The 23894-nt window shown below is 39.0% G+C and overlaps 1 protein-coding gene across 1 annotated transcript in view; it reads right to left on the bottom strand.

Annotated features, from left to right (window-relative positions):
• The window catches only part of cald1a (caldesmon 1a), a 131125-nt gene extending 107714 nt beyond the window's left edge, over positions 1 to 23411 (bottom strand). Inside the window, exon 1 of the mRNA XM_044108076.1 lies at positions 23362 to 23411. The gene's annotated coding sequence lies outside the window, so the exon portion shown is untranslated. The remainder of the gene's footprint in view (positions 1 to 23361) is intronic.
• Positions 23412 to 23894: the final 483 nt, after the last annotated feature.

The raw sequence follows: 23894 nt of genomic DNA, 5'->3' as shown, positions 1-23894 counted from the left end.
GGATGAGTATTTATACTATTATGGTAAGAAAATTTGGATTAATATATAATTAATGCACACATCTGACAAGGCGGGTGATAAACAATGTAGGGTTTTACAAGAACAAGAAGAGATTTCAGATATATTGTAGGGGAAACTTAAAGTCTCCTTTTTAAAAATGTTAAAATATATTAAAGGTATGTAGGAAGTAACATGCCCAGTGGCATATTATGACAGCCGCACAGGATGACATTTTGTGGCGGGCGGCGAGAGTGGCCCACAAAAAACCCCAAAACAAAACAAAAAAAAAACCTTAACTTGTTTCTACAAATCTATCAGACATTTATTACTATTTAACCCCTTTGTGCTTGAAGACCCGAAACAACAAGACATATCCACCAAAAACAGTGGTTGAGAAAGGCAAGTATAAATAAAATCTTACAGTATGTGGAGAAATAATATTTCATAACATGAATTTATTCTTACGAATGGAAATTTTAACAAAAAGACAGTGACATCACAAAGCAGTAAAATACCCCGTTTTTATAACATCAAACAGTTGCACAAATCAAACCATGACCATGTCAAAACAGACAAGCATTCTTACAAGCTGTGATGGAACAAATTCAAAGCTTTTTAAATGAATTATTTAATCATCTTATTAATTTTTTTATTTTAGGCTACTTCAATACTATCTTTAGTTAGTCAAAGCATAATAGTAGCTGGTGGCACACAATCTTTTTTTCACTCTTACTAAATAACCAATGCTATCTATTAACTATTTGTACAAATAAGAGTTTTGATTTGGAATAGCATCACTAAAATTTATTTATTTATTTTACAGTGGCCATTAATTGGCAACATTAAATCATAAACAAATCATTAAAAATATATATATAACTTGGAAGTTGTGGTTCATTTGAGTTTCAGTTACTACTTTTCTAACTTCCTTTCTATAACAGATAGCTGCGCTACAGTGCTAATGCTAGCTCACACATAAACAGAAAGAAAGCGTAGATATTTAGGTTTAGACAAGTTCATGATGCTACAGCTATCATTTCAGTCTATAAGGCTCCTTCAGCCACCTTTGAGGTTCCAACACAACACATTATTGGTTAATAACAGAGAGGAGGCTAAAAGTTGTCAAACTCCATGTTCTTGAACACTACAACGCAACTGTAATCAATTGCACTCTGTCGCAACAAAACACAAAGACTCAAGTAAGCAAAGGGTGAACAACAAATGACTGTATACACCACAGACAAGAGGAACGGCGAGCAGCAATAAGACGGTGAAACCTCTCAATGTCACAAATCACTCTGTCCCTGAGCTTAGCGTGAGCTTCCCCGCGTGGATGATTCACATTGTGAGGCGCAATTACCAGCGTGACATTTGCTTTTAATTGGGTTACCAATGACTCCTCTCTGAGGCAAAAGGTCATGTTCTGGCACAAGTTAAAGTCTTCTGCTGCCCATATTTTAGAGGAACGCCGATGAAGGATGAGTCTGGCAAAAAGAAAAAGAAAAAAAATAATCACACCCGCCCTGAAAGTGACATTTACAGTCATTTACGACCTCTTTGGTAAGTGGAATTACGTCGCCCATATGGTAAATTGTATATCAGCTCCTGTGTAAACACCACAATGTCATGTGTGGGCATGAAAGTTAAACCGTTGCCAATAAAGGCTCTGAATCACCTCCTATACAGCATCTATAACCCATCAAATCAATGAATGACTTAATGTGGCTGGAGTGGACAGTGCTGCACTACTTTAGCTTTTAAACATGATCAAATCTGAGTTTTAACATGTGCTGAAAGTAATTCTACCGTGTCAGTTTTATAGCTAATGCTTTTAGGCTTTTTATGGACTTTTTCACCTCATCATAGCCACTGCCAACTTGAAGCACTGATGCATATTAATATCAGCAAACCACAGTACACAATTTCTCTTCCTTGGCCTTAATTTGTTTAAACGCTCTAACCGGCAAGGCCGCTTTAATCATCAATCACCTGCTAAAATACTGGAAAGCTTCAGCCTGCGCCAGTTGATGACAGTTAGAGCAATTTCGCCACTTACTCACTTTTTGCAATTAACTAATCAGGTCAGATACTAGGGGAGCTGGCCCCAAGGTGTTTCCTAGCAACTACGCCGCCGTGATCGGTCTGCAGCGTCGGTGTGTGTGCTTCTGTGGAGAGTGGGGGAGAGTTACTGCCGCAGTAAACCTGTCTCTCGGCCATAAGTGATTTGTGACTTCCCACTCTTTTGCTATGTCAGTGCAGTGAGGAGAGCACGTATTGCCTTTTGTTTGAGCGAGACCCACTTTTATTACAGGAAAGTGATTGGCAGATGGCGCAGAATCTTTCTTACAGTGCAGCTCTCTGTTTGTCCAAAGGACAGTGCAGCTCTCACTCACCATGACAGAGATGTTTAAGGTGTTTCAAAAAGCGCCGCATAACGCATTGTATATGCTCGCGAGATTTGCAAGAGGAACATATGTGCTGAACATATTGCCGGGGCGAGCCATCCCACAAGGTCAGACCAGAGCAGCTGATGTGCATATTTATATTCAGATACGATTCCCTTGTGCTTTGATATCCTAATAAAAGGTCAGATTAGTTCTTACGAACTGAAGTTTAGCCGCTACACTCAGGCTTACGTGAAATCATTAACAGAGGCAACAGGATCTGCACAAGGTGTCTTTTGCTCTGGGTTCACTCCATCGACTTTCAAAGATATTAAATTAATTATTCCATTTTTAATCCTCAGTGCATGACTCAACTATGGAAGACGTCTAATTTTCCTCAATTAGACGTAGAGTTTGCTTCATGTTTTATCATCATGGGCGACTTGACTTTGAGACCGTCAACAATACCGTTTACACTTTAGAGCTGATTTTAGGCTCAGTCAAAATGGATTTAACTGAAAACGAGCTAGCTTTAAATAAGCATTAGAAACAGATAAGTACATTTTTTGGAGGTTTTTGTTCTTCCAATTAACACACTTTGACAACGCTGTGTAATTTATTGTATAGTGGATCCCAAAAGTCAACACATCTTTGTTTAAAAAGTTTGTCTTTGTCAGGTAACCTTTAAATAACCATGTTTCCTGGATAGTTCAACTGAAAAACAGACCAATCTGCCAGGAGGAAAGATACAAATAAACAAAAACAGCTGCAATAACTGGGTTTCACATCCTTAAACAAATACCTTGTTGAATCACCTTTTGATTCAATTTCACCATTCAGTTTCCTTTCCCTGCAGTCTGTCGGCATCCAAAATTTTGACAGTATTTGAACACTCTACCTCGCAAAACTTCTCGAAATCTATCAGATTGTGAGGGCATCTGTTGTACATGGCCTTTTTTTTTTTTGCTAACTCCATAGATTTCTTGTCAGATTAGGCTCTGGAGCCTGACCTTACCAATCACAGACATACATTGTTTTGTGGTGAAGCCTTTCATTTGCTGACCTCGATGCACGCAGGGACTCGTAGTGATGCTGAAAAATATCTAAAGGTGTTAGGTCAGGACTGACTCGTATTTTGAACTTTTTATGATTTCATCCGTCTTCATAAAGCTCAGAAGAGAATACATGTTATTGCCAAAAGAAGAATGCATAAACACAACCAAAAGCAATACAGTATGCTAATCTTTTTGCCCTTTAGATGCAAAACACTGTCCAGCCTAACCCAGAAAGTAGCTGAACTACACAATGTACAACTCTTCACTTGAAGAAACATACCATGCTTCGCCAAGACATACCAAACATTAGTAGAACACAAGCCCTTAGTAGTTTCCTTCCCATATGCAAGTCCACAAGATCATGTGAAGTCCTCTGTGAAGGACTATGCAGTAGAATTAGTCCCTGCACACATGGAGAGATTTAACGAGTCGGGGCAACACTTCAAAGAACCTGCCAGCAATAAATTCTCTGTCACTGTCCCTGTATCCAACAGGATTATAGATTTTGTGGGGGAAAGTAGTTGTGCTGACATCTGTGGCCATGAAAGGCTCTTTAAAACACCCATCTTGCTACGGCAAAAAAAATAAAAAAAAATCGGTCAGCAACATCTTGCTAAAGGACGTACCTCTTGTCTTGTCTACAAATGATGTGGACTCCATCGTCTGTTGTTGTCCACCCTCAAAGATACCAAACCGTGTGTCAACATGTGCGGCATGAGAAAGAAGGCTCAACTTTTCAAAGCTCTTGCGGAGTATGTACAGGCCTTTAACATTTCTGTTTTACTTTACAATTATCATGTTAGCATGGTTATGCTAGTCCAAAGTAACGTCGGTGTCTAACTTTCCAGTAAGCATGTTGGTGTGTCTAATAGAATTTAAACTAATGCACAGTCAACTGCGCCAGCTAAATCTCTAAAGATGGCATTGCTTTCCATAATCATAATCTTTCGTCATGTATAGAACTTTAAATGGATCAGTTACAAAATAAAATGTGTTTCTCACTATAATTACTGTTCTAACAACTGTTCATTTTGGTACAGCTGGAGGTTCCGATCTGAATAAGAATTATTATATTAATATGAGCACAGCTTTCTTGTAAACCCGGCCATCAAGCCACTGTGTAATATGCTGTAATACAACACAGAGACCATTTCAATGGGCTCCCCGTATGCACCCCTAATGAATGGTGATCAACCTTAGATTAATGGACAACTGCAGTTATATTTTGTCTCACATTAACATTATGGGCAAGTGGACTGCTGAGGGAGGCGATGGGGAGCACAGCGACAGCTCTGAGCATGTGGGAGGCAGATCATCTGCACATTTCTGCATCTGACATTTTCTCATAAACCGACTGGCATACGGGAGGAACTAAATGATCCAAAGACACGCGAACATTGATTATCCTTGACATGCTTGTTCTTGTGATGGGAGCGGAGATAGAGTGTGAAATCATTTCCCACTTTTTCATTCCCCGCCACCGCCGCCGCCTAGCAAAGCGATACTTTAACAATGCTGTTCTGAGAATGTGCTGTTTAGCAACCCCAAAAACACTGTCACTTTCGCTAGCCACTGATGACTTCGTTAGGCTGTATAAACTGTTCATTAGCTCAAGAAGTTGAAAAGTGATCTCGACTTGGAACAAAGCTGTGCTTTGATCAAGCTCAGTCATCCCAAGAGGGGGTTGGCTCTTTGTCTTTGTGATATCTTGACAATAAACCCCACAAGTCTATCTGCTACAGTTTGCATGAGAAGAGAGACAATTTGGGGGAGTGAGGCAGGGAGGGGAGGGACACATAAGCCTGATGGTGAGTCTACATCTTACAAGGATTGGGAGGGTCTGTGCGTACGCGTGTTCCTGTTTGTGTGTCTGAGCTGACAATTCAGAAGTTGCCTTGGATCTCACCCCAGCAGTGGCTCCCGCTAGCAACTCTCAGTCTGTTGTGTTTGTAGATTACAGCGGCTGTGGAAATTGCAAAGTTTATTTTTTTCTTTCGCCAACCTCAAAAGTTTGACAGATCTCGCTGGAAGTCGGAGACCAACCCACTTACAAAGCATTATTTCCTTTACACTCCATTCTACCTCTGTCCACACATCGAATCTGTCACCGGCGTGACTGCTACTTGGACCGCACCGGGATTGAACCGCGGCTGCAAACAATCCTATGAACTGTACAAGTCTGATGTCTCCTTGCTTGCATTAGTTAAGCCTGCGAGATGTTGGAGGAGAAAGTAAAAAAAAAAAACCAGTAAGATGGACTGCTCAATCAGGCTCACAACAGCTTTAGAAGCTGCATTAATGCAAGGCAGCGGGGACCCAAGCATTTGCGGCTTGCCCCTGGAAAGCAGGCCCATTAAAAATCCTGTGGAAATCAAATACAACAACTTGAAAGCCTTTTAAACTCCACGAGAGCAGAGAGTTAGAGAGCATTACAGTCCGTACATTAGGAAGTAAGGATGGTTAGCGGTGAATGACATTAATCATGCACCCACTCAGTGTGTTGTGGAAGCTTTTGAAGTGTTGCGGAGTAAATGCTTGAGAGACCTTGAAAGTGTATGAATAACTTCTCATGTCAATCAGACAGACATTATGGGCTTGAGTTCTGTTTTCTTTTTTCTTTTTTTAAATTACACATTTTTATAGCAAATTGGAAATACCTAACAATCTCCAAGAGAATTAAAACAGCTGGCAATAATGAACAACATCGGTCAATTTGCTGAAGTGGTTGTGGTAAAAGCATGAAAATTGGCCAAATGGTAGGAGTTGTGTAATTTTAATTATGCCTTTTATATATCTGCTGATGGGTCAGGCTGGCCATGCTGACCCCTTGGGACATTTTGTGCCCTGCCATAAGGATGTGAAAAATCTGAACTGGATTGCCTAGCAATGGACGAATTGTCAACTCTGTGCCTATTTCTGTCATAATGGGTCCAATGCTAAATAAGTATGCACTGATTTCCTGGGGTAGAGATGCCGAGAAGGCCTAGCTATTCATTTCCTAAAGCCACTTAATGCTAGTCAGGGTTGCAGCCGGGTGCTGGAGTCTATTCATTAACTCACAAGATGTGGGAAACACCATGGAGAGGGACCCTGTCAGTCCCTGGAATGAGAGACACCGGTCTGCTGAAACAAGTAGGAAACATTGGTCTGTCATGTGGAAAGAAACTTTCGGGTTCTACAAACAATCACCCTCAGTGTCTCTGTGGCCTATTTACTATGCATAGCAATAATGTTTCTTCATGGTGGTGGCATCTATCAGATACTTATTTGGTTAAAACAAACAGCATTTTCTCCAGCTGAGACAAACTAATAGGGCCACAAAACAATACCAAACAGATGAAAGTGTGTGGCTTTACTATTATTCTGATGCTGTTTTATGTTGGGGGTTAAATTTTCAGCGACTCCGTAGAAACGTTTAGCCTTTTTAAACTACTTTGTCAAGTTAACAGCTAACATACAGCAATGAACAAAACTCCTGAACACATTCTAACTACCTTACGTTATAAATCCATTTTACATCCCGACTACAATGTTTGCAAATGATATGGAACTGTAGTTATTCCTGCAGTAATTGTTCTCCCTATTCAAGTACCTATGTATCTGACTGACACTTCCATCGTATAGTGAGACCAATACTCTGAAAAATGTAACTCTTCTGCCTCCTTCTTGTGATCCTACTGCCATCTTAAGGAATACACCACTTAACTAAAAACAACCAATCAGAGCCAAGAGGAGGGTCTTAGCGCAGTCAATCATTCTGGTGTAACGTGTTGCTCACGCCCTCTCCTTCGAAATAGATTTCCTGTAACAGTAAGTTGCTTTTACACTTTTAGCACATTGAGCAGCACGTACACAAGCAATATTGACAGCGCTAAGACCCTCCTCCTGGCTCTGAAAGGTTATTTCTGACCAGGATAGGGGTATTTCTGAAGATGGCTGTGGGACTAGGAGGAGAAGGCAGAAGAGCTTGATTTTATTTATCATGTTATACAGTCATGACATGGTGACAGGTATAACAAATATTTAAAAACAACCTTATATATACTGTGAAGTTACATACTGCAGCTTCCCTAGATGAGGTCGTCATGTAGGAAATGAATTTTCATTGTAACAGTTAAAACAGGATAAATCTATGAGGTGCTAAATGCCTTCTCAGAGGAATGCATTTCCACAACCCTTGTGACCCTGACATCAGTAGGACTATCGGGTCACTATCTCATACAAAGACTGCCTTCAAACATCAACATAGAGCTGTATACACATAATTTTCAAGGATAAACCTTGCATTACCATGACAACAATCATGTCCAAGAACGGAAGGACCTATTCTGCTGACATTGTAGAGGAATTGTTACTACCAGCCATTTATAGGGGAAATCCCAGGGTACGACCTCAAAACCCCCTGGTAGTGATTACTATCACCCTGGCGGCACCGTGCATTTTCAACAAGACAGCCCCCGTCCGAACACCGTGTGTGTGTTTCTGCATCGTCTTGGGGCGTCACCTTTGTATCCCAAACATTATCCAATTAAACACGGGCAAGCTAAGGTACAACAGACCCACCACGGAAGAAGACAAGGCTGTATGACTGTTAGGCACTAAAACGCCTCTTGTGTCCAGGCCAGAGGGGGCGCCATACTCTACTCAAACTAAGCAATGCTTTGATTCAGCTTTTTACATCCTTCATTTTTTAAAAACAAAATCCAAAACAACATCAGCTGTAATGAACTTGAAAACCCTAAATGCTGAAAGCATCTGCTGCTAATCAGGCTAGGTGACGGATACCACAGAGCACCTTAGGGCTTGTTGAGCTGATGCATAACTGAGCGGAGGCAAAACGGTGGGATGGTTTTAATGTGGCGAACTGATGGAACGTTTGATGTTGAGATTCTCGCTTCTCAACATCAGATTTTGCTAACTTTGCCAGTGTTATAGATGCAAATTGTAGACCGTTGTCTGACAATAATGACACTTACACTGTGCGAAAGCCTCGAACTCTGATAATCAAGCAGATTGAAACAAGAGTAAAACAACTCGAATGGAACTTTTTAATCGTGGCTTAAAAAAAAGCCAAATACATTTCCAGAGACAGAATAAAAATGTTACACATTTTAAGCCTACATCAAGGATACATTTCATATGTTTTAATTCAATTACCGGGAGTGTTGTTGTGTAATTATGCTCATTATGAAAATAATCCTATTGCAGCTTTTACTTAGATACACATTTCGCTGATCACTGAGGGAATTAAAGCAAGATTACTTTGGCTGAATTACAGATTTTAAGGTTTTAAAGATTAGAAAGGAAGATTAGAGGTTGAAACACTAATTAGAATATTTGGTTAGTTTGTATTTTTTAAAAACGACTTTGATGAGCGAAACCCAGACAATCGAGATGAGTCAATAACGTCCCTGTACGAACACTCATTTCTGCCATTTTAGAGAGCTTTGATCTGGAGAGTGAAGATGTAAAGTTACTAAAAGAAAGGCAAGAGAAATTAATAAAAAAAAGTTTGACCACATTCCATTAATGTGGGACAGACTGTAATTACCGTTATTATGTGTAACCCTTGTGTCTAATTTCCTTCACCCCCAGGAATCCACTCTCTTTTGTTACTAAATCAATTTGACTTTTGAAATCAACGAAGAACATCCAACAGCAAATGTAAAACATGTTCCCAACTCTGGCTGTTTAATTAATCATACGGAAATTAAAAGTAAAAGGAGAGAGTTTGACCTTAGTCCTCCGTCCTCCGAGAGTTAACCCATGTCCGCAGTCCATGACTATTTTTACATTATTTTCAATTATCAGCTGAAACACAGAAACCCTTGGGGGGAAGGTAGCCTCATTTTTCTGCCAAGGCCCTGTCACTGAGTCACATTAAAATCATTCTTTATATACTTCATCTGTAGAAACACAGTCAGTTGGTTTTTGCCCTCAGTGTGCTGCATCCTCCATGTTCTGCGACTGCAAGAAGATACTTACAGCATCGCTTCTGTAAGTAATGAAGTTAGTTTTTTTGGTAACACTTTATGTTAGCTTTACTAACATAAAGCTACATAATTTTTAAAGTTTAATCAGTAATACTTTTATAACAAATTTATGTCAGATCATGATTTCTTGGTTAATGTCAAGTTGTCATAACAAAGACATTTTGAATAATGTCAACTTTGTATTAAAAGTGTCATAATTAACCGAATGACAGTTTATGACAACAGTCATAAATATTCATGAAGACTTTCTTATGTTCATGACAGGTGTTATGTCATGTTTATGACGGTGTCTTATTCACAATCCGTCAAATAACGTGTTTCCGCTTTGTTTTAGATTTAGATTGGCACTAAATTAAGATAGATTAAAGTTAAAGTAATGTTTATTTTGTCCACTTTGTAATTTATTTCAGAATATCATCAACAAACGTTTATTTCATCAACTCAATTAAGTCCTATTCCAATGAACAGGAATCCCATAATATAACATTAGTATATCGAAAAATACTTTTTTCCTTATGCTTTTGCGTAATAAATGAAAATACTAGAAAGATACCACTTTGTGTTCAAATTGACACAGTGCAGTTTCACTTTATGTATGGAACTTACTAATAAATCAGCTTTTCAATGTTCTTCAAGTTTATTACAAGATCTTCTTGTGTTTTCTTTTTAGCATTTGTTCGACCAAATGTTCTCTGTTCATGCTCTTTTCCAACATCCCACCTCCAACCAAAGACTCTCCATTTCTCTGAAACATTGACACCTCACCGTCTCTTTGACAATCCAGACCAGAACAGCGAGGAATATTAATATCCGTGCAACAGAAATAGTTTTGTCATTACAACCCTATTAATTTACAGTTATGGAAGAACTCCTGCTGCCAGATGACATTACTACATAACCCTGCCTGAAATGTCACTGAACAACAAGATAAAGGGGGGGAAAAAAAGAAGCCACTTGAATAAAAGAAGCATTCAGCTGCAGGCCTAGTGGCCGGGATAATGATACTGTCTTGTTGTGCACCAAATACTTCTACGCTCAGCGTGACAGCGTCTTAATTAATAAACACTCTCGGGGCTCCTCAGTGGACCGGTCGCCTGTGGTGATTGGCAGATGGATTAATACCGTCAAACCCCCGAGACACGTGTCACATTCCACTTGAAGCTATTGCTACTGGTTTCAAGGACAGTTTCAAAACCTTGATGCCTGTCCTCTGAGTGCTCTGCTGCACCCAAAAAAGAAAAAGATACGAGTTTTTCCTCATTAATATTTCCTAAAAAGAAGAAAAAAAAAATAAAATCAAGTTATACAATAATTTTATCTGTTACGTTTGGTCACGAGGATGTATGAACTTTCATCCTAAACTCTAAGACGAGAGAAGCAACTGAATAACATTATGGGGACAAAGTGAAATTTGTGTTGCGTTCCATCTTTGTGAATGACAGAATCCGTAAACACTGCTGCTTCCGTTTCAATTATTGTTGAAGAGAAATCAAAATGGAGCCGTGATCTGCCTGGGGTTCAACTTGTGTGGGATCGTCCTGTGAAAGGTGGGCAGTCGCATCCGTCAAAAGCAGGTGTGATTAAATTTCAAGCCACGGCTCGGAGGATGTTTAGATTCTTGTTCTAGCCTAACCTTCTGCCTCCGCCGCATTATTGTTTTATTGTTTGGAGACCGCCTGCTTTCTGTTTTTAGGGTTTAGTTTGCACTGTTTCCCTCTTCTGACAGCCTCCGCTTCTAGTTTGCAGGAGGTGAAACGTCGGGGACATACTTTTGTGTTTTGACAGATTTGAGTTAAATGTCTCGCAGAAGCTCTGTCTGTGATGACAATTTTTCTTCTTTTATTCCAACTGAAAAAAATAAACAGTAAATAGAGCAAGAATGTGAAGCACCAACATGGTGGAGTAACTGTTTAACATGGGAATTACTCTCATGGCAGCTACTGATCTAAATACAAGACGGAACTGTGGAGGAAAAAACATGGTGGTCAGAACAAAAAATTAGATATGTGACTAACCCCATTTTAGTTATTGATTCGATTTTACTAGTAACGCCCAGGTCTGACTATTGCCAGAATCAATGAATCTCTTAAACAGAGCCTGTGTCACAAAGCAACACATCTTTTCTCAATCTTAAACAATTCAGGAAATCATGAGAGATACAGTCCAGAAAAGGTTACAAAACTATTTAAGTCTCCAAGATATTCCACTTAGATGTTTCTCCCAACTACCTCATTCTTACCACATAAACCACCATGTACGTCGAAAAGCAGATGTTTGCACGCACATAAAACCATAAAAACAGGCTAAACTTTGACTGTTTTCTGACAGAATTACAAAAATGTGAATTTTTTGAAGGCCAAGGCAATTAAATAATTTTTCCTTTTACTTCGCTCCTCAAAATCATCTATTTAAAATGTTTTTTTAATGTTGAATATCTATCTGATTTTATGTTGTTGCTTTTGTTATTGAACAGTGTCTTTGAGTGTCATGAAAATCACTTTATAAATAAAACGTATTATTATTTCAAAGTCAGATGTGCATACATTTCTTAGTAGATGGTAAAATTGCCTTTTAAGTGATATGACTTATTCTTCATTTGGAAGATCTGTTTGTTGCCAAGTTTTAATTTCCTGGCTGATGTCTTGAGATATTAAAACCTAAGGGTTTTTGTTTTGTTTTTTTCTGATTTTGCCATATTTTTCAGATGTGCAACTCTCTCTCGCAGCAAAACTCCACTGATAATGATGCATCTGCCCTAATACTTTGCAGGTTGGATTTTTGTCCTCAGTTACAAAAGATTCCCTTTCTTTCATTTAGTACGATTTTCTTCAGACCACAAGATGTCTCTAAAAACTTACAAACTATAATCTAGCTCTTTTTTTAGCCTTTACAGTAATTACTTTTTTCTCTGATTGGCCTTTCAGCTAATGCTGATATAAGACTCTCGATTCTTTGCGCCTACTTCTCTCTTTTTAAAAAAAATCTTTCTGTAAAGGCCAAGGTTTCTCTTGCAGACTCGGTTGCTTTAAGTCTACTGAAGCCTATCTTTCACTTTCTGAAATCAACATTTTATTTCCTCTCATTTCTTGCTATGTCCCCCCAGCGGGTTCTCCATCACGTTCGTTCCCTGGCTCAGCTCTGCCTGGGGCTCAACTTCTGAATCCGCTTGTCTTTGGGAGATGATTGGCGGCTGGACTACAGCCAGGGACAGCTGGTCTCTGAGAAACCGTGTCTGTGTTTGGAATACATTAATAGCCGGCGACTCAAGGTGCCTTGATGTAGTTGACAAGGTCGCGCTGCCTTTGACACTCCATCTTCTTTCAATATCTGCTGTGACATTTTGGATGTAGATCTTTCTTTTCAGCACTTCCTGAAATGAATTTAGCCCCATCCAATTGTAGTTTTTATTGCCTCCATGCTGCATTAGAACGATATTAACACATACCTCTGTCACTCACTGGCGTTGGCATTTCTCTTGCTAAATTGCCTGTTTTTACTGTCGTGGGAAGCACATTTTCCAAGTGTTTCCCTACAGTTAATTCAAACCTTTTCTTTATCAGGGGCGGACAAAATGATGCACCCCTGAGTTTTAATGCAGCATTTGCTATTGTTGCCTAATTACAAACTGCATGTTTACCACTCCACTGGGCCATGGATAATTCAGAATTGCTCGTTTTAAATTAGCATCAGTGCCAGTCAAAAGAGGAACTCTTGCGTGTGTTTTAAAGGCTTCACAAACGTTACAGAAAAATGTCATTTCTTCATGGTTTATCTATGCATCTCTGTGGGGAAACGGAGGTAATTAACAAATATCAATTATTATGCATCTTGTGGAAATGGTTGTTTTTTAAAAGCGGGACCAATGCCTTTTGTGCTTGGGACTTAGGTGCTCATTTTTTTATATAGATGCAAGTCGTCATTAAATAACTTGATGTACAGAATTGCATAGAGGGACTCTCTTTGCTACTCTGGAGTTACTTATTTCAGTAACAACAGGGATGTATTGGTGTACTATTCATACCCAGCTTTTGTAAACGCAGTGGCAGACTTTGGAAAGTGTTGGTGGATCAGCTATTCAGGAAAGTGCAGCAATATTTAGCACACAGTCAGAAAAAAACGGCATGGTATCACTGCATTTAAAGTACTTTGGCCCCCATGTGGCCTGATTGTGTAAAACACCCAGTTGTGATCTTTACACTTTAAAGCTGAAATGATGGAAAAGCCCCGTTTAGCAGTGGCTTATACACTTATAAGGAATAAGGTAAGAAAACATTTTTTATGAGAATTTTTTGTTGTTGTTTCAACAAGGAATCTTGGCAATAAATCACAAACCTTCGGAATAACTTTTTACTTCACCTGAAAAAGGAAAAAGCAAGTTTTTCCACTGTATTTACCCATAAAAAAACCTTCCAAAATCACTTCTGCAGTGCTAAAAAAACCCAACCATTTGTGTAGGGAGTGCAATGGTTTGGAGCTGTGTATTTCTTACTAAAGGACAAAACCTAGGGAAGGTAATTTCTATGCACATGCCAACCTGCACCGACTGGCAACCAATGCAGGTTGAAGAATGAGATGCCTTTCCACAGCGGTGAGTGACCGAGCTGTAGGCCAGACCAAGCAGAGGCAGCCATGCTGGAGAAAAAAAAATGTCTCTACATATTCGGCGTGTGGAGGCACGTGTGGCAGTGGTGACATGTTCAAATTTAAAACAGACTTTATTCAGTTCATTTCAATTCTGTGTTGCAGAAAAAAAAGGATGTGCTTTTGTTTTGACAGATCCTAACAAGACAAGGACCAACACCAATCTTGACACTACGTGAAGTAAAGTAAGGTGTTAAAAGACACATTCTCCAAACCACAAACATGCAAAATCAAACATATTCTGTTTGATTCAATATGAAGGTATTTTTGTTGCTTTTCTATTTCTCACATGCTGTTTTTGATTTGCTGTAATGTTCTTTTTCAGATCATTAGTTAGTTTTCTAGAATGGACAAACAGGATAAGATGCAGTTTTCCCTTCCACCGCATTATTATTCTTTTTTGCTTCACATGATTTTGCAACTTTTGTATAGAGAAATTTCTTTCTAACATTAAAAAAGACATCCAAAGGCTTCTCCGTCTCACCTCAAAGGAATCTAAATGACAAGTAATAAAAAAAGGTGAAAGTGATTTTTCAGAGAAATCGAATAGAAACCCATGACTGTTTCTCAGACACCAGTCTTCCCAGATGCTGCAAATCAAATAAAACCACAAACATGCTTTTTCCAGAGTTATTAGATTTCAAGCAAAATATGGAAGCTTGGTCTGAGCAGAAAACCTGTTTGTATCATGGCAGTTTGTTTATGAAAAAAAACACATCCTATGTACTGGAGAATTCTAGGAACCATTGTTAAAAATGTGCTAAAATAGCTTTTATTTCTGGAATGAACTGTTTCTAAATACCTGTTTCAGATTGTGGAATCAGTGACACTTTCTGGCTCTGGTGTTTTGTTAACACATGCCTGCTTGCCCCAGACCACCAAACTCCTTACTTTTACATTGGTGGCCAGATTGGCTGAACATCAAACAATCAAGTACTTTTAAACAGCAACACCTGACTGCTGCTTTTCCCCTTAAACAATAGAAGCAGCAAGAATATGTATGTATAATTCTGTCTTTGCTGCTTCATTGAAAGCCATGAAAACAAGCCTTTCCTATTATCACCAGTCAGTGACTGATACTGTAAAATATTCAGGCTTCTAGTCAGCTGGCACAATTTAGTGTTGTGTGAAACTACTGCCAGTGTATCACTCTGTTGTAAGGATGACTTTGCTCGATCCATCACAGCCAAGGACAGCCCTCCTTCTGCCTTTGTAGCCCTGATTCGCCGAGTTGTTGAAGTCGTCTTTGCTTCTTGGCAGGTTGGCGCGAGCGTGCGGTCCAGACTCACCATGAATGACCTCCGTATCTTTGACCCGGCCGAAGCTTCCACCTCCGTGAATGTCATCACATCCCAGCACATAAAGCAGCATGCTGCATAAAGCTCTCATAAAGCTCTCACACGGACGCAGATACTCTGTTAAAGTGGGCTCACTTTGAGAAATTTGATATTGCCATATTGGCCACATTACCGCTTTCGTCTGTACATTAACTCCTTGTTATTTGCTGAAAATTACAGCGGCTATAATGGACTCAAAGTGCTGACAGAAAGCCACAGCTTGGGCAAATAATGGAAGTACACAACCGCCCGAGGCAGTCTCATCAAGCCAAATAATACATTTACAAACATTTTGTTCTCTACAGTACATTAGGCAATTCGGGTTGCCTACCCGCTCTGTGGATAGCCCAGAACGATATCAGCCACTGTGACCAACTGGAGCAGGAGGAAGAGGCATGGCTCTGTGAGGTAAATAAGTGACATTAATGCAAATCACGTTAAGTGACCACCGCGATTAGAAAGAATCCAAGCAGAAACAGCTGGCTTTGCGTGGATATCTACTACTACAGTCTGGTTTCCCTCGAGGAATAAAATGCTATAAACGACCACGGCTGTGGAAAACATGTCACAACACATCACACGATGATTCAGAAATGTAGGCTTGTTTTGGCTTAAATGTCCAAGTGGCGTGACGGAGCATTCATACTTGTGATAATCGCAAACTTCAATGCGTTTTTGGAGTTTGCGAAATGAACGGACTGCCTTAGTGATGAGTTCCACAAAGGTGTGGCGTACATTTGTGTTTTTGCCTCTTAAAGTCTGACACACCTAAATAAAATTTGTGGGTTCTGCGAGGTTCTGGATCGGAGTTCTGTAAGATTAGTTAAAATGCTATCGGATGTATATTGCATTGAAATCAATAACCTGCCTATTGTGACATATATTTGGACTAATAATACATAACTCCCCAATCAACGTCTAGAGCTACATTTATGATAATATATAAAAAGACTTAAAATCTGATATTTTCATTTACTATACATCTGGCACAAACCCCACAAATTAACTGGCAGCTGTTATTTCAGAGTTTTAAAAGGCTAAATACAATAGCATGCCACACTTTTTAGATTTAAAATAAAACAGCAAAATCACATATCACCTTCCCTCCATGAAACAATTATTTTATACTTCATGTTGGCCCAAATATAAAAAAATCCCTATAAAATGCAACCAATTATACATTTTAAAACGCTTTCCCACCATAAAATCTGATCTGTAACAATTACATGTCATATTAATAATATATTCTAAAGAACTAAATGATCATATAGTTAAAAAAGTTGATAAATTTCCAGGGATCAGATGTTTCCAACAGGCTCTGCTCCATGTTTTTAACACACAAAGCATTTTGAAGTGAAAGTTAAGCTCATTTTCCAGAACAAAAGACAAAAACGTCCCACATTGTAAGACGAACATGGGCAACCTCTTTAAAAAGATAAAAAATGAAAGTACAGCTCTTTGTCTCGTTTCTGAGCGACTCCAATACCGTCGCACTGATGGAGACAGATGGTAATATTAATCTGCTGGCTCTGAGCCGCCGGGAACCAGCCACTGCGTTCAGAGAAGCCTGGAGAATTTCTTTGCAGCTTATTTTTGATGAGATTGGAAAAAACCCCCCCAAAAAAAACAAACGTCCAGACTAACAATTTGGGATGCAGCGAGTTATTTTATTTCCTTCATTATCTGCTTAAATTCTTCTTGGTGGAATGGATTTCCAAGTGGCACTTTAGGTTGTCATAGGACCTGAACGTAGTTCAGAGATCTAAGCAAATATATTCAACACATTACCTCGAAATGTGGAAAAGAAATGCCAGTTGGCAGCAGCCCACGGTCTGGAAACAGCTGTGGAGTTGCAGAATTATGATTATGAAGCCGAGACGCGGTGGCGGCTAATATAATAATATTACAGAACATATACCCCTGGAATATATGTTATACATGTTTATCCTGATACAAATAGAACACCGTGGACCGGTGGCGTTTCAGGCTGGCAGACCACTTTAAGCTGACAACCTAATGTGAAAACTAAAGGTTAGATTTATGCAGTTATTTATCAGGGAGAGAATGGCGCCAAGTGTTACTTCAAGCTGTGCAGCTACAGATGAGGCAGTGGCCTATGCTTTCAAATCAGAACTAAGACCATTTCTTATTACATAGCTCACAATAATGCATGAAGATACAAAAATTGCTAAAGTGGACAAAAAGTAAAAAGTAAAAAAGTAAAAAGCTTTCCTCAAACTTACCCTAGGATTTCGCAAAGTATGAAGACTAATATAGCCACACAAGATAAAAGTAACAAAAGGAAAACATTCATCTCCAATTGGAGGAAAATTTATATGGAGATATGTCGAGTGAGAAATATCTGAGGTAAAATTTATAGTACCAATACTCAGAAAGCTCCCAGCATGAAGCACGGAAGTGGCCACATCATGCTATTGGGTTTCCTTTCTTCAGCAGGGACAGAGCAGCTGGTTAAATTTATTTTTATTATTTCCTTTATTTATCCAGATAAACCCCATTGAGATCTAGATCTCATTTTCAAGAGGGACCTGGGCAGAAGTTTGCAATGCACGGCAACCTGGTTACAAAATAAAACAAAAGACCGTATAAGTAGTTAAAAATAACAGTAATACGTCAATGAAAACTGAATATGATAAAATATTTAAGGCAGTAAGCCAACAAGCAGCCACCATTTGGGCTAAAGACAGATAATTTCCTTTAACTGTGGCTACTGTCCACACTGCTTTGGAAACATTTCACCACAAAAAAAAATATTGAGGAAAACAAAATTACATCAGCGAACCTGGAAGCCCATTACTGCTTTATAACTTTCCACAAGCAGCCGATTTCGTTCTTTCCTATGCGCATCAGGTTCCACCGCACTCCAAAGTGCACCGATTACTCCGTCTATCTAAAGAGGCCTAAATGATACGCTTTTAAGAATAATTATTCTCAAAGGCGCACAGATGAAGCAGAGGAGAAGAGAAGCAGCGAGCCTGTATGTTCCCGACCTTAGCCCTGATTAGCATAATTGAATTTCAAACGATCAGAGGAGCATTGAGGAAAAGGGGAAGCCACTGAGAGCGTGTAAACGGCACGACGTCGGCACACCTCGGTAATGTGATACCAGAAAGTGTGGAGGTAAGTTTATTGTAGGCTTGTTGTGTTAAATGAGCAATTTATATTTTAGTTATTTAGTTATGTTATTAAGGGCCATCATGGAAGGTTCAGACTCAGAATCTCGGTGTGCAATATTTTTTTCTACGATTAGAGAAAATTACTGGGAGCAACTTTACTATATTTGAAAACAAAGAAACACAGCAGACGGGTCAGGGATAAAATGTGAAAGCTTAAAGCAAATACTTCCACAAAATATTCTTGCTAGCTTCTTGGAGAAATTCGCCATTTTGTTGGAGAATATTTTAACCCCTTTATGACTCTTAAGTTTAAGGTCGAGGGGACGCTGAAGAGTTCGGGGCAACATCTGGAGACGGGACTAAAATAAAATGTCAGACTCTCGGTTTTGCCAACACTCTGGTCATTCTTTCTTTGCAGCGTTTCATTTTCTCCATCTGTCAGTGAGGCGATGTCGCCTGGCTGTGAGCGGAGAGGATGTGAGGATGCGCTCCCCTCGCTCACTTGTCACTATGATAAATGAGCGGAGAGGTGTGGCAGTGGGCAGGGCAGCTTTCTCCTTCCTGAGCAGCAAGACTTCGCTCAAGCTGAGGCCCCTGGAGTCGAGGTGCCCGTAAACACGCACGTAAAGCCGATCCTCCAGCAGGTGGTATTCTGTCCTTGGCCGAGGAACATAAAGTCAAATCAGCATATATTAGAATGATGGTGGCCATCCCCGAGGACAGACTGTTTTTAGTTATCTGACAAGTGAGAAGTCGGAGGCTCTCTGAAGGGTTTTGTGCTCGTCTCTGACGGGGACAGAGCCGGCTGACAGCCTAGCCTGCCCATCTTCAGATAATCTGAGGCGGGACCCCCGTCCATGACACTGTGTAACTAATATTTACCTTTTCAAGGCGTGATTGATGGACCGCCTGTTCTGATTCATATTCGAGTCACGTCGCCTGCAATCTGCTCCCCATATCAACTCCGGGTTTTTTTTTTAGCATTTCTGTTCATTTGAATTTCTAGATGATCTTCATGCTAAGTGACACAAATTAACCTCAAAACAAATCATAAATTATTACAGTATTACACTGTTGTATGTAGTAATTTCAATACAAGTTGATAAATTACTAAGGTTTTTAAATATACTTGTAAGGTTTGGATTTATTACTCAGTGCAGTAGCTAAAATTCAAAATCAAAACTTGAATCAATCATACAATAAAGTCGTATATAAAAAATTGATTATTTTGGTAATGTGGAGCTAAAATAAATGAATGTTTTCAACAAAGTCATAAATATCTGTAATTAGCGATTCGACGTAATTTAAAGAAACAAATATTTATTTAAGATAAAAATACATTAGTTAATGCATGTGATGCATTTATCTGTGCTTATACATATAAATATTTAAAAAAAATCACATCTAAAGATATACATTTTTATTACATTTGTGCACCATTTGGCTTTATTTACTGCTGCAGTTCAAGCTGTTTGTATTTTAGGATTCCATTTGTATGACATGTTTAGATTTGAGCTCCAAATGTAAAAATGTGAAACTTTCGTTAGCAGTGTAGGTTCTACAGCAGCAACGTTATTTCATTCCCCACCGCTCAGCTTCAGCTGTGTGCAGCGCTGAGGATTCATTTGGTAGAAACATCAGTCTAGTTAAAGAAAACTCCTCAGTCATTAATGTTCACCAACCTCTAAATGTTATCTATGGAGCATGTTCTAATTATATCCACAATACAGGGTTTCCCACAGTGCCTGAAAAGCCTGGCGGGTCAGCAGGCTTTACTTGTGCCCCCACCAGGCTTAGCAGTGTTTGTTTTTTTTATTATTGCCTTTTTTTTTTTAGACTTTATAGCTGGTGTTTAGGTATTAATCTTCCAGTCTTTTAATAATGCATAACTATCAATTGGTATTTTGAAATTTACTGTCAACTTTAAACTTTTTTTTTTTAACTCCAAAACACGACGGGCCGCTGGATGACTGCCCTAGAACTCCAATCACCGGGCTTGGCAGGTTTTCTGGGGGACAATATGTCTCTGACACAAACTGCGGAGTTTGTTAGCGCCTATAGTGGAGAGATAAAAACGGTCCAGATGCAGGTCAAAGCAAGTGGATGAGAGAGCGAACCGAGGGAAGGCTGTTATTGGGGCTTGAGGTGCACTTCTTTATATCAAAGTAATATCAAAATAATTGAAAAGATTTTATATTTTACATGTTTTCCATACTTTGATGGATGGAGGGGCCAGTTCCCATACCGGCCAATGGGACTGGTCAACTGACCCCGTTTACCGTTTGTCCCCACGATGGAGACAAAATGTGACCTGATTACAGAACTTAAATAAATCACATAAATTTAAGCACATTTGAAATGGGAGAACAAGGAACTGAAAAGTCAGCACCAATTACAGTGTTAACAAATTATTTTTTGTTTCTCCTCAGTTTGTGTTTCTGTCGAGTGCAAAAGATTCAGATTCCCAAGCAAATGTTGACAGAAATACAATTAGAGGAAATGCAAAACACAGTTTTCAAAAAATTCTTTGCAAACCCGTCTACACCTAAGTAAAAACATAACTGTTCCCATTGTACACCTCATAAACACATCCACTCTAAAATCAATAAAGACACTCTACTGGACTCCTCCTCCACCAAAAAACAAAAAAGTATCCATACTCGTCTGTAGTGGCAACTGAACTTTTTCACTTTTTGCCAAGTTACAGCCACAAATTCTGATAAATGTTTTGGGGGTTTTTAAACAGTCCAACACACAGTGCTAGGCTGTGAAATGAAAAGACTGAATTTTTGAAATTCTTGGACAAATATCGAACTCTGATTATTCTGTATGAAATTCAGTTCAACCAATTTCCTGCAGGTGTCAACTTAATAACAAACAGAATGTGGCTGTGTGTAATTTAAACATAAAGCGTAAAGTCTGCTGTTTGGTGAAAATGTCAGAGAACAATTAGCCCCATATGGGTAATGGTAGATCCATCCATCGACTCAGTGGGGTTGTCTACAAATTAAATTGGTAGTCACATAAAATCCCAATAAAACGCAGCAGTTTATACTGCAAAATGGGGTAAGGATACATGAAAAGCAGTGCAAAATCAATATCAAAAGAGTTCGGTCAGCTTAAGAGCAACATGAGTACAGATAAAAACCAATTAATCTTACTAACTAACTGCTTACTAGTCCACTCAACTATAAATGCGTGACTGAAGTTACTTCCAGGACAGGCTCTCTTGTTTTTTTTGTTGTTTTTTTTAACTTGCTCCAGCACAACACATAAACAACATATGCACAGCAATTATGACTGCCCTAGAGGCAAATTCAACCTTGACTCTTTATAGCAGATGCTGGCACAAATAACAACACATCACAACAGCGTTAGACGGCCGACTCATTGGCACCAACCAGCTTTCACATTGGTCACTCTTGTACGGCTCGAAAAAGAACTTTGTGATTTAAGGAACATTCCGGACCGGGTTCTGCTTCCACCCGCCCACACTCGCTTAGTCCTTGGCGGAGTTAACAGAAGATAATCTGTTGGTCTCAGAGGGAGCTGGAACAGAGGAGGCAACGAAGTCGCTTCATCGGAGGTCGGCGTGAAAAATATCGGCCGCAACACGAGTAAACATTTTGGGAAGAGTCGAACTGGAGACGCTGAAGAAGAACTATCTACTGCACCCAACCTGCAGGTGATCAGGAGCAGGATTAATATGGTAAAAGGAGTTCAGCAGAGAAATCAGAACTCCATATAAGACTTCATTTCAATCTGGGAGAACTTGTGCACTGTTGTCTCTCAGTGCGCTTGTTAAATTGAAAAGGCAGCACTTTCCTCTAAATTTCATTCGTTTGTCTTTATAAAAGGAACCCGGTCCAGTTCTGCGTGGATAGATGGACTCAGCCAGTTGAACAGCCTGGCTGAGTCAGGCTGTTTATGACATCCGCTACTTGTTCGTTATTGAGCTTGGGTTGGGCAATTAATCCAACTTGAATTTAGGGTTTAATTTAATCTTACAAAAAACTAATAATAATAATAATAATAATATTAATAATAATAATAGTAATATATATAAAAAAATAAATAAATCACCAAAACATTTTTATTGACAAAAAAACAGACAATTTAAAATGAACTTAACCCACTTTTACGATGTCTCACGCATCTTAGTCGGATCAAAAAATCAACTACAAAACCGGAAAATTATGAATTTTGATGTGATAAAAGAAGGCATTCCCTAACGACACACAAAGGTGTTCCTAATCTTTTATATGACGGTAAGAACAGAGAGACTGGACTGGTTGCTGCAGCTTTCTGAAAATGAAACTGAATTAAATTGGATTGGATTTGGATGAATGGATGTCGATCGACTGATGACCTGTGGTGCTGTGATAGGCAGAGACTTAAACACTCCTTCCTAAAAACAGCTGTGTGAAGGGAAGTAGTTGAAAGTCTCATATTTTTTGGACACAATCAATCCGTGTGTCACTCAAAAGATTTTGTTCTTTAAGATTTTACCTGCACATTATGATGCAACCATTAAAACAAGTCAAACTCAAAACCTGCCTAGATTTAGTTTTTACAAAAATACTTGGTGTTTGCCTCTAAAAAGTCCCTGCATGCCAGCGCTGTATATGTGACGGTTAAAACCAAGTAGAAGTACTGCAATAAAGTATTTTGATCTTTTGGCTCAGACAGGAAGAGAATAAAAATCTAGATTAAATTTAGAGAGATCTGATAATGTGGTCTGTGGCATTAGACATTTTCTTTTGGTAGAGAACATAAAACATGAAAGAGTTCAGCAAAACAAGGCAACGTCTCACCTGAGAAAATCCCCAGGAATCGTTTTGATGATCTGGCTGCTGACTCAGCAGGATTTATCTGTAGTCACTGCGCCATGAACTCTGTTGTGTTTCTGTCCCTCAGGCTTGGCTTCTTTCTTCCCTCCAAGATTCCAGTTGTTTCACATGCCTGGGGCAAAAAGTATCGCTATCAAAGACGGTTTATTGTGGAAGAAAAGAAATCCACCCCTCCACACACTCACACTCACAGTCATACGGCGTATCTGTGTGAGAAAGGAAACAGTCGATTTTCAGTCGATAACCATTGGCTGTGAATTACATAAAGAATGTCATTATTCATATATGGTAATGTAGGTTGAGCTTCAGTAGGCGTAGCTCAAAAAGTCTTCCTGAGAATAAATGTGATTTTTAAAATTATTTAACTTCTCTGAAGGACAAAGGAACATTTTTTTATCTTAAAAACAAAGAACAAAATTAATTTTTATACTTAAAAAGGAACTAAGAAAATGTAGAAATTTATACATTTCATTATTTTATTTCATAAAAATAAATTT

The sequence above is a fragment of the Gambusia affinis genome, linkage group LG23, assembly GCF_019740435.1.
Source record: "Gambusia affinis linkage group LG23, SWU_Gaff_1.0, whole genome shotgun sequence".
NCBI classification, from domain to species: Eukaryota; Metazoa; Chordata; class Actinopteri; order Cyprinodontiformes; family Poeciliidae; genus Gambusia; species Gambusia affinis.
This window is presented reverse-complemented; position numbering and strand designations above follow the sequence as displayed.